The sequence below is a fragment of the Squalius cephalus genome (assembly GCF_949319135.1).
Source record: "Squalius cephalus genome assembly, chromosome: 3".
NCBI classification, from domain to species: Eukaryota; Metazoa; Chordata; class Actinopteri; order Cypriniformes; family Leuciscidae; genus Squalius; species Squalius cephalus.
Window position 1 is genome coordinate 5,254,060 of NC_137124.1, and position 11,248 is coordinate 5,265,307.

General features: G+C 42.3%; 1 long non-coding RNA gene across 1 annotated transcript; it reads left to right on the forward strand.

The window, feature by feature from the left end:
• Positions 1–971: 971 nt before the first annotated feature.
• LOC307156542 lies at positions 972–9,702 on the forward strand. The gene is made up of 4 exons (XR_013820733.1): positions 972–1,441; positions 2,086–2,177; positions 2,594–2,624; positions 8,618–9,702. It is a non-coding gene; the product is annotated as an uncharacterized lncRNA (long non-coding RNA).
• The last annotated feature ends 1,546 nt before the right edge of the window (positions 9,703–11,248 follow it).

Sequence of the window (11,248 nt, forward strand, 5' to 3'; positions counted from 1 at the left end):
TAGATCTGTGTCTGTCAAGAAGAGATGCCTAAATGAGAACACTAGTGTACTATTTATGAAGGCCATATCCCTAAGACCGAGCATATCTGCTGACTCGGTTGATTCTCTCCTTGATTCTTTTAACTCGAAGGTTAAAAATGTAATTGATGATATTGCTCCTGTGAAAGTCAGGAAGAATGGTAAACAAAAAGCACCTTGGAGAAACTCAACAGCAGTGCAAATTATGAAAAGACAATGCAGAAAATCAGAGCGCATGTGGCGAAAGACAAAACTTGTAATCCACTATAACATCTATAGAGACACCATTCGTGCTTTCAATATGGAACTAGGCAAAGCTAGACAGACTTTCTTCTCCGATATCATAAACAGAAACCTAAATAATACTCGAAATCTTCTAAGAGTTCTCAACAGGTTTCACAAACGCCAAATTGTGCTCGATATTTGTCTTCCTTCTTTTATCATTTGATGTTCAGTTGTGATACTTGCTTCCAGAGAATCAACCCAGAAAGAACCTGACAGTTTTGCAATATGTAAATGTTGTTCCCATTTTGAAACGAAACTCATAAACGGGAAAATAAACGGAGCATATAAATATGAGCAGTATTTCAGTCAGAGCGAATCCCTCTTCAGACGCTCTTCACTCACTCCAGGTGGGCAAGAATATTCATACTTCTTTATTAATAGCCAATTATGATTATATTCCTATTACATTCAGATGATTGTATATTTTAGTTATTTATACACATTAAAAAGAAAGTGATCTGTCTTCTTACACTCTCAGAAAAAAAGCTACAAAAGCTGTCTCTGTGGCAGTACCTTTTCAAAAGGAACACCTTTGTACCTAAAGAGTGCATATTAGTCCCTCAAAGGTACATTTTGGTACCAAAAGTGTGCATATTAGTACCTATGGTACATATTAGAACCCTTTTGAAGGGTACTGTCCCAGTGACAGCTTTTGTACCTTTTTTTCTGAGAGTGTACGATGCACTTGGGGATTTACTATTACTCCAGAGCACTCGTAGATCTACGACGATTTTTAAGTGCCTTAAGTTACGATGTTATTGGTAAACAGACCGTAATATTAAGATCAATCGTACGATCGTTTTACGATCTACTTAGGCTTACGATGCTTTTGGGAAACGCAGCCCAGGATATTTCAGGACACACTGAAGGAGTTTGCTGGAAAAGCAGTGTTTCTGGGAAAACTTGGCATACAGTGAAAGAGAAAATAAACAGTTTCCAGACAACCACCCAAAGGCAAAAGAGGAACCGGATAGTTTCACAATAGTTGACCATATAGAGATGTGAAAGTCTTTTGTTCCTTGTAAACTCATACTGAAACGAAACTCTCGGGAAAATAAATAAATAAACGGATCATATAAATATGATCAGTATTTCAGTCAGAGCGAATCCCTCTTCAGACGCTCTTCACTCACTCCAGGTGGGCAAGAATATTCATACTTCTTTATTTATAGCAAATTATGATTATATTCCTATTACATTCAGATGATTGTATATTTTAGTTATTTATTTATTTCACTAGTGTAGTTTTTAGAAATGATGCAACTTCAATAAATCTGACTAAATCTCACACATTTTTCTGCATGAATTAATTTAGTTATTTGATTAGTTCAAAATAAACATTTTAATTCAAAGAGATAAACTAATAGGATCTTTTCAAAAACAACAAATGATTTGGAAAGAAAACCGTACAGACAGTGTGTGGTTTTAAATAAAGAAGTGCTGTGTAACTTCAGTATCTCGGTGCTCTTTGGGTTTAGGGATGGTTCCACTCTTAAGAAAAAACAATCCAAGGCACTCGAGTAATTTTAGAAAATATATAAAATAAAATAAAAACTTTATTCTTTCATGGCTTAGATTTTAAAAACAGGCGACAAGCAACGTCACTCCTACATGCTGGGCCAATGAGTCTTCATCAGGGTGTGAGATGATGTGTGTTGAAGGCTCGTTGGCTCATGTACAGTAGGTGTGCCGTTGCTTGTCACATCTTGTTGCTTCAGCAGGTGAAATAAAGATTAATAACTTTTGAATTGTAGATGTTTTTCTCATGGTGATTTTTCTCAGTGTGTTTGACAGATCTGAACACACACACAGACTGGTGACCTTATCAAGCAGTGTCTCTGATCACAGTGTTTGACATCATCCTTCAGTCCAGCGTGAGTCTCCATTTCATTTAGCAGTTTATGAGTCATGGCTTTTATCTTTGCATCATGGATTAATTACATTGAAATTCTTTAATTTTCTAACATTGATGAGATTTACTTTACTTTATTGTCATGTCATTGACATGTACATCAAGTGTACAAGCAGTGATATATATATATATATATATATATATATATATATATATATATATATATATATATTACATATATATATATATATATATATATATATATATATATATATATATATATATATATTACATAGATCCAATGCAGAACAAAGAAAGTGACATTCAACTACAATAAATACAAACACATTATAACATATTCTATCGCAGCACTATATATATATTTTGTAGTTATGAATTATTAGAGTAATCTGTGAAAATGCTTAATGTCTGATACAGGTGAAGTGAATCGACCAGACGAGATGTCTCAGTAAGTGTTTCTTGTTCAAAGCTTTAACTTTAACTTTATTAACTTTATACACTGCAAAAAAAAAAAAAACTAGCATTTGCTAGAGAATTAAATGAAATAATAAATTATATCTTGTTTTCTCAACAACAACAAAATAAATAAATCAAAATGAAGTGAGTTTTTACTTAAAACAAGAGAAGGACATAAAAACGTCTCAGGTTCCCTTTCGAAAGCTACAATCGATGCTGCGCTGCTCAGCACATTGGGAACATATTTTATCGTGACCAGCTGTGAATATTGTGTATAACACGTCGATGGAATTGACCCAGAGGTAATATAGCCTCGGTTGGTGACGTCAACGGCACGCCCCCAAGACACGAGGTTATAAGTAGATGAGCCACAGGTGCATCGTCAGGTCTTTTGTCTTCAGACCATTACTGTGCAGTGTGTGCGTCAAAACTCTCTCTACCTTTGTTCTGATACAGATCTGTTGTTAGGAGTTAGTTTGCTACAGGCAGTGTGCAGAATTTCATTTTCTCATTTCCAAAATCTTTTTCTCTCTCGCTACATCATAGAGTTTAAAAAGTAAAAAAAAGAAGTGAAATGAGTCAACAAAGCAATAAGCGCTGTGTTCCTCCATGCTCCCGTCCCATGTCTGAGCTGGATACACACGATTATTGCTTTGTGTGTTTGGGGGAAGAGCACGCGGTACTGGCTATAGAGAAGGGTGGGTGCGAGCATTGTGACCAGCTCACAGTTAAGATGCTTTGCTCCCGTCTGAACTATTTCCAGTCCGCACCCGCATTACCATCGTGGGGCTCTCGCATGGATCTGCATGACGAGCAAGAGACGGGTCCGTCCCTTTCGCTTGCTGCGTCACCAGATCCTAACATCCCTTCTCATGCAAAGCGCGCTCCGGTGCTTCTTCGGTTCACGAGGGGGATGATATATCTCTTGGTTCGTCAGATCATAACGAGCAGCCAACCTCTGAGCATTCCTCTCGCGAAAAGAGATCTGTCGAGGAATTGCTAGAAGTGGTGACTCGCGCGGTGGCCAGGTTACAGCTTGACTGGCCACGCGACCAAGAGACCCCCAAACCCAGTAAGCTTGAGGATAGGTTTCTGTCCGGTGGCAGGGGGGAGAGGACATTACATCAGTCTCTCCCCTTTTTCGAGGACCTCCATGATGAGCTGTCTAAGTCATGGAGTAAACCATATACTTCTCGCGTTTTTGTGCCCTCGACGTCGACTTTTTCAACTATTGTGGGTGCGAAAGCGCGGGGGTATACGGAGATCCCTCGGGTTGAAGAGACGCTTGCGAGCTATCTCTCACCCGAATCGGCATCTTCGATTAAGAAACCTACCCTCCCCTCTAAGCCCTGTCGTATTACATCATCTTTAGTGGGAAAAGCTTATCAAGCTGCAGGTCAGGCTGGTGCTGCGCTGCACACTATGGCAGTGTTACAGGCGTACCAGGCTGACCTGTTGAAGGACTTGAGTGCGGGCAGTACGATCGACGAGGAATCTTTTACTGAACTTCGCCGTGCCACAGATTTGTCTCTCCGTGTGACCAAGCAGACGGCCCGTGCCATCGGCCGTTCTATGTCTGCTTTAGTCAGCACGGAGAGGCATCTGTGGCTTAATCTGACAGGGATTAAAGAGAAAGATCGGCTGTTTCTTATCGACTCTCCTATTTCTCCATCTGGGCTGTTTGGTGACTCGGTTAACACCGTTGTCACACGCTTTAAGGAGGTTAAGAAACATGAGGAAGCGTTCGTTCAGTTTCTTCCTCGCCGCACTCAAGGGGAGGGGCCGACTGCCACCCAGCCCCGCCCCGGTCCTTCAAAAGCCAGGGAGGTTAAGAAGCAGAGCGTAGCGGACCGTGCTCCCCCTCGCAGGGATTGGGGACAGGTTCGCCGCGCTCAGCATCCTCCCAAGCCAGACCTCAGGACTATTATTAATAGAAAGAAGAAGTCCTGATGGTCTGGCACCCAATCTAGTGGGGGTAGTCCCCCGCGGAATGGGGCGCGTTCAAGAACTATTCGTCCCTTCCCGCTACCCTCACAAAACCACTCCATCCCCGCCACCTCTCGTGCCTCGGGGGGCAGCGGTTTCCAGCGAAATGTTAGATGTTCCGTCGTTTCCGGCTGTCATTCCGGACACGGGACATCTAACATCCCCTCAAAAGGAAGTATTAAAATTAATACCACTCTCAGAAAGTCTGGCAGCGTGGAAACTTCTGCCAGGCGTTTCTGCGTGGGTATTAAGCACAGTACAGTTAGGATACAGAATCCAATTTATTCGTCGTCCTCCGCGTTTCAACGGCGTGATTTTCACTACCGTGAAACCAGAGCAGATGCATGTACTGTCGCAAGAGCTGCAAACTCTTCTGAGCAAAGAGGCCATAGAACATGTTCCTCTTCCAGAGAGGGAGTCAGGTTATTACAGAAGATACTTCCTAGTACCCAAAAAGGATGGGGGGGTTGCGTCCAATCTTAGATCTTCGAGGCTTAAACCGTACAGTCAAAGCGCTCAAGTTCAAGATGTTAACCGTCAAGATGGTCGTGTCGCAAATTCAATATCGCGATTGGTTCGTCATGATCGATCTGAAGGACGCATATTTTCACATAGAAATATTGCCACAACATAGGAAATTCCTGAGGTTCGCTTTCGGGGGCGAAGCGTACCAATTTCGGGTTCTTCCATTTGGTCTAGCACTGTCACCCCGCACATACACAAAATGCATGGATGCAGCACTGGCTCCAATGCGACTCCGGGGCATTCGCATTTTAAATTATATCGACGATTGGTTAATTCTAGCACAATCATGAGAGATGGCGCTTCAACACAGAGACATCGTGTTAGCTCATCTAGGTTTCTCTAGGGCTGAAACTCAACACCAAGAAAAGTGTTCTTTTTCCTGCTCAGAGAACGATTTATCTCGGGATCGTTTGGGATTCGGTTACGATGCGGGCACAAATGTCTCCCGCTCGAATCGAGACCATTCGGCAGACCATGACCAAAGTCAAGCTAGGCAAAGTTCGTACTGTTCATCAGTATCAAAGAATGTTGGGTCTCATGACATCAGCCTCCACGGTGATTCCTCTGGGGCTGTTGCACATGAGGCCGTTTCAGTTGTGGCTAAAAGCCAGAGGATTTCATCCAAGAGCCAATCCTCAAAGGCAAATGGGAGGGCCATCAGCTAGATTGGCACATCAATTGCCTCGAGCTGGTGGCCGTATTTCTGGCTCTGAAATATTTTCTCCATCAATTGAGGGGCTGTCATGTCCTAGTGCGGGTGGACAACACAGCAGCAGTCTCTTATATAAATCACCAAGGAGGTCTGCGCTCACGCAATCTGAACAGAATAGCGAGGCAGATTTTTCTCTGGGCCCAGGACAAGTTCCTGTCACTCAGGGCAGTATACATTCCAGGGCACTTGAATGTGGGAGCAGATTTACTGTCCAGACAGACACTACCGACGGGGGAATGGAAACTCCACCCGGAAGTAGTGAAACAGATTTGGACCAAATTTTACAAAGCGGAGGTGGACCTCTTCGCCTCACAACAGACAGCGCAATGTCCCCTCTACTTCTCTCTGAGTCACCCAGCTCCCCTGGGTCTGAATGCGATGGCACACACATGGCCCAAGATGCACCTGTATGCGTTTCCTCCAGTTTCTCTGCTCCCGGGAGTTCTAGCCAGAGTTCGCCAACAAGGGTCTTGCCTCTTGCTGATAGCGCCACGTTGGCCGAACAGAGTGTGGTTCTCGGAGATAATATCTCTACTCGACGGCTCGCCATGGGCGATTCCGGAGAGGAGGGACCTCTGTCTCAGGCGGAGGGCACGATATTCCATCCCAGGCCCGACCTGTGGAATCTTCACGTTTGGCCCCTGATGGGAACCAACTGAGGGACACTGGGCTTTCGTCTGCCATTATTGAGACCATTCTAAGTGCTAGGGCTCCCTCCACTAGACAAAGTTATGCCGGTAAATGGGGTGTTTTTGAAAGGTGGTGACGGGGCGCCACTTGGGAGACACCCTCTGCTCTCTCGCTTCCTTCGTGGGGCCAGGCGACTGAGGCCTCCAGTTAAAACCAAGATCCCTTCTTGGGACTTAGCTATAGTTCTCGAGGGTCTGGTTGAAACCCCCTTTGAACCTATAGAATCAGCGTCTGATAAACTTCTGACTCTAAAAATGGTTTTTCTTATGGCAATAACTTCTTTGAAGAGAATTGGGGATATGCAGGCTCTGTCTATTTCTCCATCCTGCTTAGACTTTGCCCCAGGAATGGTGAAAGTGATTTTGCATCCTCATCCTGATTACCTGCCTAAGGTTCCATTTTCGGCTGTACATCCGGTCATTCTAGAGGCCTTCTGTCCTCCACCGTTCACAACGCCGGAGCAGGAGAGATCTCACAGACTGTGTCCAGTCCGTGCTCTTCAGGCTACCATCCACCGCACTAGCCAGTGGCGTAAGTCAGAGCAACTGTTCGTCTGTTATCGGGGCAGCAACAGAGGAGGAGATGCTACCAAGCAGACTATGTCTCATTGGGTCAGGGATGCTATCGCTCTTGCTTATGAGGCGCACGGGCAAGCTTCGCCTATAGGTCTTAGAGCTCACTCCACCAGGGGGGTCGCCTCTTCTAGTGCTTTGGCAAGGGGGGCCCCTTTACAATATGTTTGTGATGCGGCAGGTTTGTCCTCTCCGCACACATTTATAAGATTTTATAGTTTGGATGTTCATGCCACTCCGGGCTCTCATGTCCTTGAGTCGACACCGCAAGCTAATGTCTAGACCTTCTTACGTTCTTGTGAAACACACCTGCACAACCGTGGGAGTCCAGACATGTTCAAGCACAGCGGCGTGGGTATTCTCGTTCCCAATGCGCTGAGCAGCGCAGCATCGATTGTAGCTTTCGAAAGGGAACGTCTCCGGTTACTTAACTGTAACCTTGTTGGCATATGCTTTACCCACCATCATAGATGTAGCTTTTAATGGCTTAGTGGGTAACGTCGGGGCTTTCAGTGATGACGATGACTCGGGGGAGAGATGGCTCGCAAGCGTCTTTTCCGCCGGAGGCATTGTCAAATAACCATAGTGTGAAATATCTTTAATATTACTATAGTTATGTGTTTGTGGATTGTGCACTCTGAAAGAAGCTGGTTTAATCCACGATCTCGACACCTCAGCGCGGGCTCCTTCCTGGGCTGAAGCACCGGATTCAGCAGGTAAAGGTTGAGAAAGGGCTGGGCCCGTCTCAAACCCCGCTACTAAATCCATATGCGAACCCCAAGATGAAAGCCTCCGCTGTGCCTCGGCAGCAGCGGGACCCGCACCTCGGGGAGCGCGAACCGAACCGTCCTCCTCAAAGAACGCCCGGCGAGAGTGGAGCGTCCGCAAGGACAGCTTTACGCAATGCTCACAGTCAGCTCCCTCGAGAACTGACTGGGCATGCTCCACTCCCAAACAAAAAACACAAAGCAGATGTGTGTCCCCACCCGTGATGTAACGAGGGCAGGGAACAACACAACGCCTGTATTCTTGCTTATTCGCCATAATAATAGATATATATTGAGCTTGACAGACAACAATAAATATGACAGGGACAGATATACAGAGAGCGCTTGCTGAAGGCACAGAAGCTAGCGCAATCTGATCTCGTGGGTGATTTATAGCTTCCTGGTCGGTGCCGTCACGAATGACGTCTCTTCTTTCCATTGGACTGATTATACACGTGCTTCACGACGCAATCACGCAGGGCGTTCCCACCGCGTCTCGACGCAGCTCGAGTTCCCTTGAAAGGGAACTAGAACACAGCCTCTATTAGCCAATGAATTAACTAATGTTAATGTTTTATAGTGTTGTTAGTTTGCTATAGTGCAAAAGTACAGCATGACAATTACAATGTGCATAATGCTTAATATAATATGTGCCATTTGGCTGTTAAACCATAAAACAGACAAAACAAATATCCAGTGCTGTCTACTTATGAAAAATGTTTTGATATTTCAGGAACCCTGAAGCTCTTTGTAAGGAATTGCAAGAAAGTGTTGAGGAACTGAACTCAGAATTTCAGAAAAATCATCTAACTCTCACTGATAAAATGAACAACATCACTAAAACAGAATCAGCAAAAGGAATCGCAGACATACTGGGTTTGGGTTTGACTTCAACCAACCCAATGATTAAACATATGAGAGCAATTTATAACACAGTAAAAGAGATTCAGCAGATGAAGAAGGATGCTGTTCAAAATAATGAAATACTGAAAAGCGTGAGATCCGCGGACATGGGGAGAATTGACAAACCTCTCAAACTGCATGAGGAACTAAAAGGCAGAATCGATACTCTATTACTAGAGCTTGATGATTACAGAATCAATAAAAAAAATGAGTCACAACTGATTCCTCAGATGAGAAAAACAGCTGATCAATTTCAGGAGAATCTGAAAGAAATTAAACATGCCAAAGAATATATTAACAAATTAGTTGAATGATTGAACTGATCTGTCTGGTATTATCAATAATACTCTAAACTGAAATCTTTAAATGTGTGCATTTAATGATGTATAAAATCCTGCAGAAAGTGTTCAGTCTTTGAAAGCAGTGAATTCTGAATTATAGAAGTTTTCATATTCTGGGATTGTCTACTGTAGATCTGATGATTTCAGGGCTAGAAACTCTCACATTACAGCAGAGGATTTCTCTTATCAGAAAACAGTGAGGTAAATGAGGTCAAATGTACTTTCTTTCTTTTTTACATTGAGTTTGTAATATGTGATTAAATTACTGGGTTTTGAAATATTTAATTTTTGATGAGCAACTGTTTGCATGTTGTTTTTCTGGTTCTCTATGACCTTGGATAAACTATATTTCTCTTTGTAAATTAACCACTTACTCTGGAGTTTTGATTCTGTTTATTTCTTGAAACTCTTCAGGCATTCATTGTAATTGCCCTTTTTGTTGTATATGTTACTGTTTTGTAATGTAATGTAATGTAAAATAAAAACAAGAATCATGCTTTGCCAACTGATGTATATGTCAAGACCAAAATATCTATTACAAAATAAATGTACATCTGATCTCACCAACACATTCACCAAACTGTGTGATCTTTTTAACCCGATCTCACGACAATTCGTACGAATTTTACAAGGTGGCTAATTAGTATGAATTCGTACGAATGACGGAACCCTGTCCTAAACCTAACCATCACGTGGGTTTAGACAAATCGTACGAATTCACATTCGTATGAATTTGTACGAATTAGCCACTTTTTAATCACTCATACAAATTTGTACGAATTGGTCGTGAGATAGCGTTTTATAAACATAAATTAATTTATTAATTACATATTTTATTAACTAAAAGTGTAAATGAATGTGTTAACCACAATTGGTCAACGCAATTTACTTAAACTTCCAGTTGTCTGCTTTAATTAATCATTAACTAATGATTTGCAAATGTATCATGTTATGACTTGTTGAGGCACATGACTATTAACTAATTGTTAAGTAACATGCCATTTATGGGTTTTGACAGTTGCACATGCAGTGAATGTAATGTCAAAGAATGTGTTTGAAGGATGGGTGAGTTGTACCCTGGTAATCCAGAGTTCGAGAGCACAAGTTGAATTTGCTCAGCGAGTTACATATGCCCCTCGATCTGAGCTGCACCAATCACAGCAGGTTATCTGATATAGGCGGGCCAGAGGCGAGCTAAACAGATGACGACAGCGATGTGACGTCAAAGTCATTAGTAAACATTGCAAGATGGCTATGGATGAATACCAGTTGTTTGAAACGGCTTTGGCCGCTACAATGAATGAGTTAGACTTGGCTTTTTATCTAAAAGAGGAACAGAAGACGGCACTCAAATCCTTCCTTTGCAAGAAGGACGTTTTTGCCGACCGGATACGGTAAGAGTGTTATCCAATTGCGTGCAGTGAGATTTTTAAATGCATGCTTGGTGCCGCCCCTCGAGCTGGCCGATTTTCATTAGTCGACGACAGACCATTAATCTTTTAGATTTAGGTCTGGATTTCCAGGCTACTCTTTCCCCACCATTGACTGAATTTTCCAGCTATCCATGTTTTCACTGTTATACAGTAGGGGGCGCTATTACACATCTTCTAGTACAGAATCTCCGGATCAAAACACAGGAGAAGAAGAAGTTGAAACAAGTGATAGAAGATTGCTCACTCAAATGTAAAATAACGTGATCATCAAACATTAAACAGCTTGTAAATCAAAACTGCTTAATGTTTCCAAATGAAATGAAGCGTAACACATTAAAAGAAAACGACTGTGAAGCTTTGGGGGTGTTGGACTCAAACTACTCCATCTGTGTTTTGATCACATTTCTGAATCTGATCAAGGCGTAGTCTTTGACAAAAATGAGATTTTCTCAACTTTTTTGTTTAAAATGTTGCGAAAATCTCATTTTTGTCAAAGACTACGCCTTTGAATTTTATTAGCTTCATGCATCCTTTTTTCATCAACACTTGAATGTTGGTAAGTTTCATAAAGAAACGTACCAACATTCAAGTGTTGATGAAAAAAGGATGCATGAAGCTAATAAAATGTTTTTTTAAATTAAAGTACAGTTAAAGGTATTTTTCAAGTATAAAAAATAATATCTACAT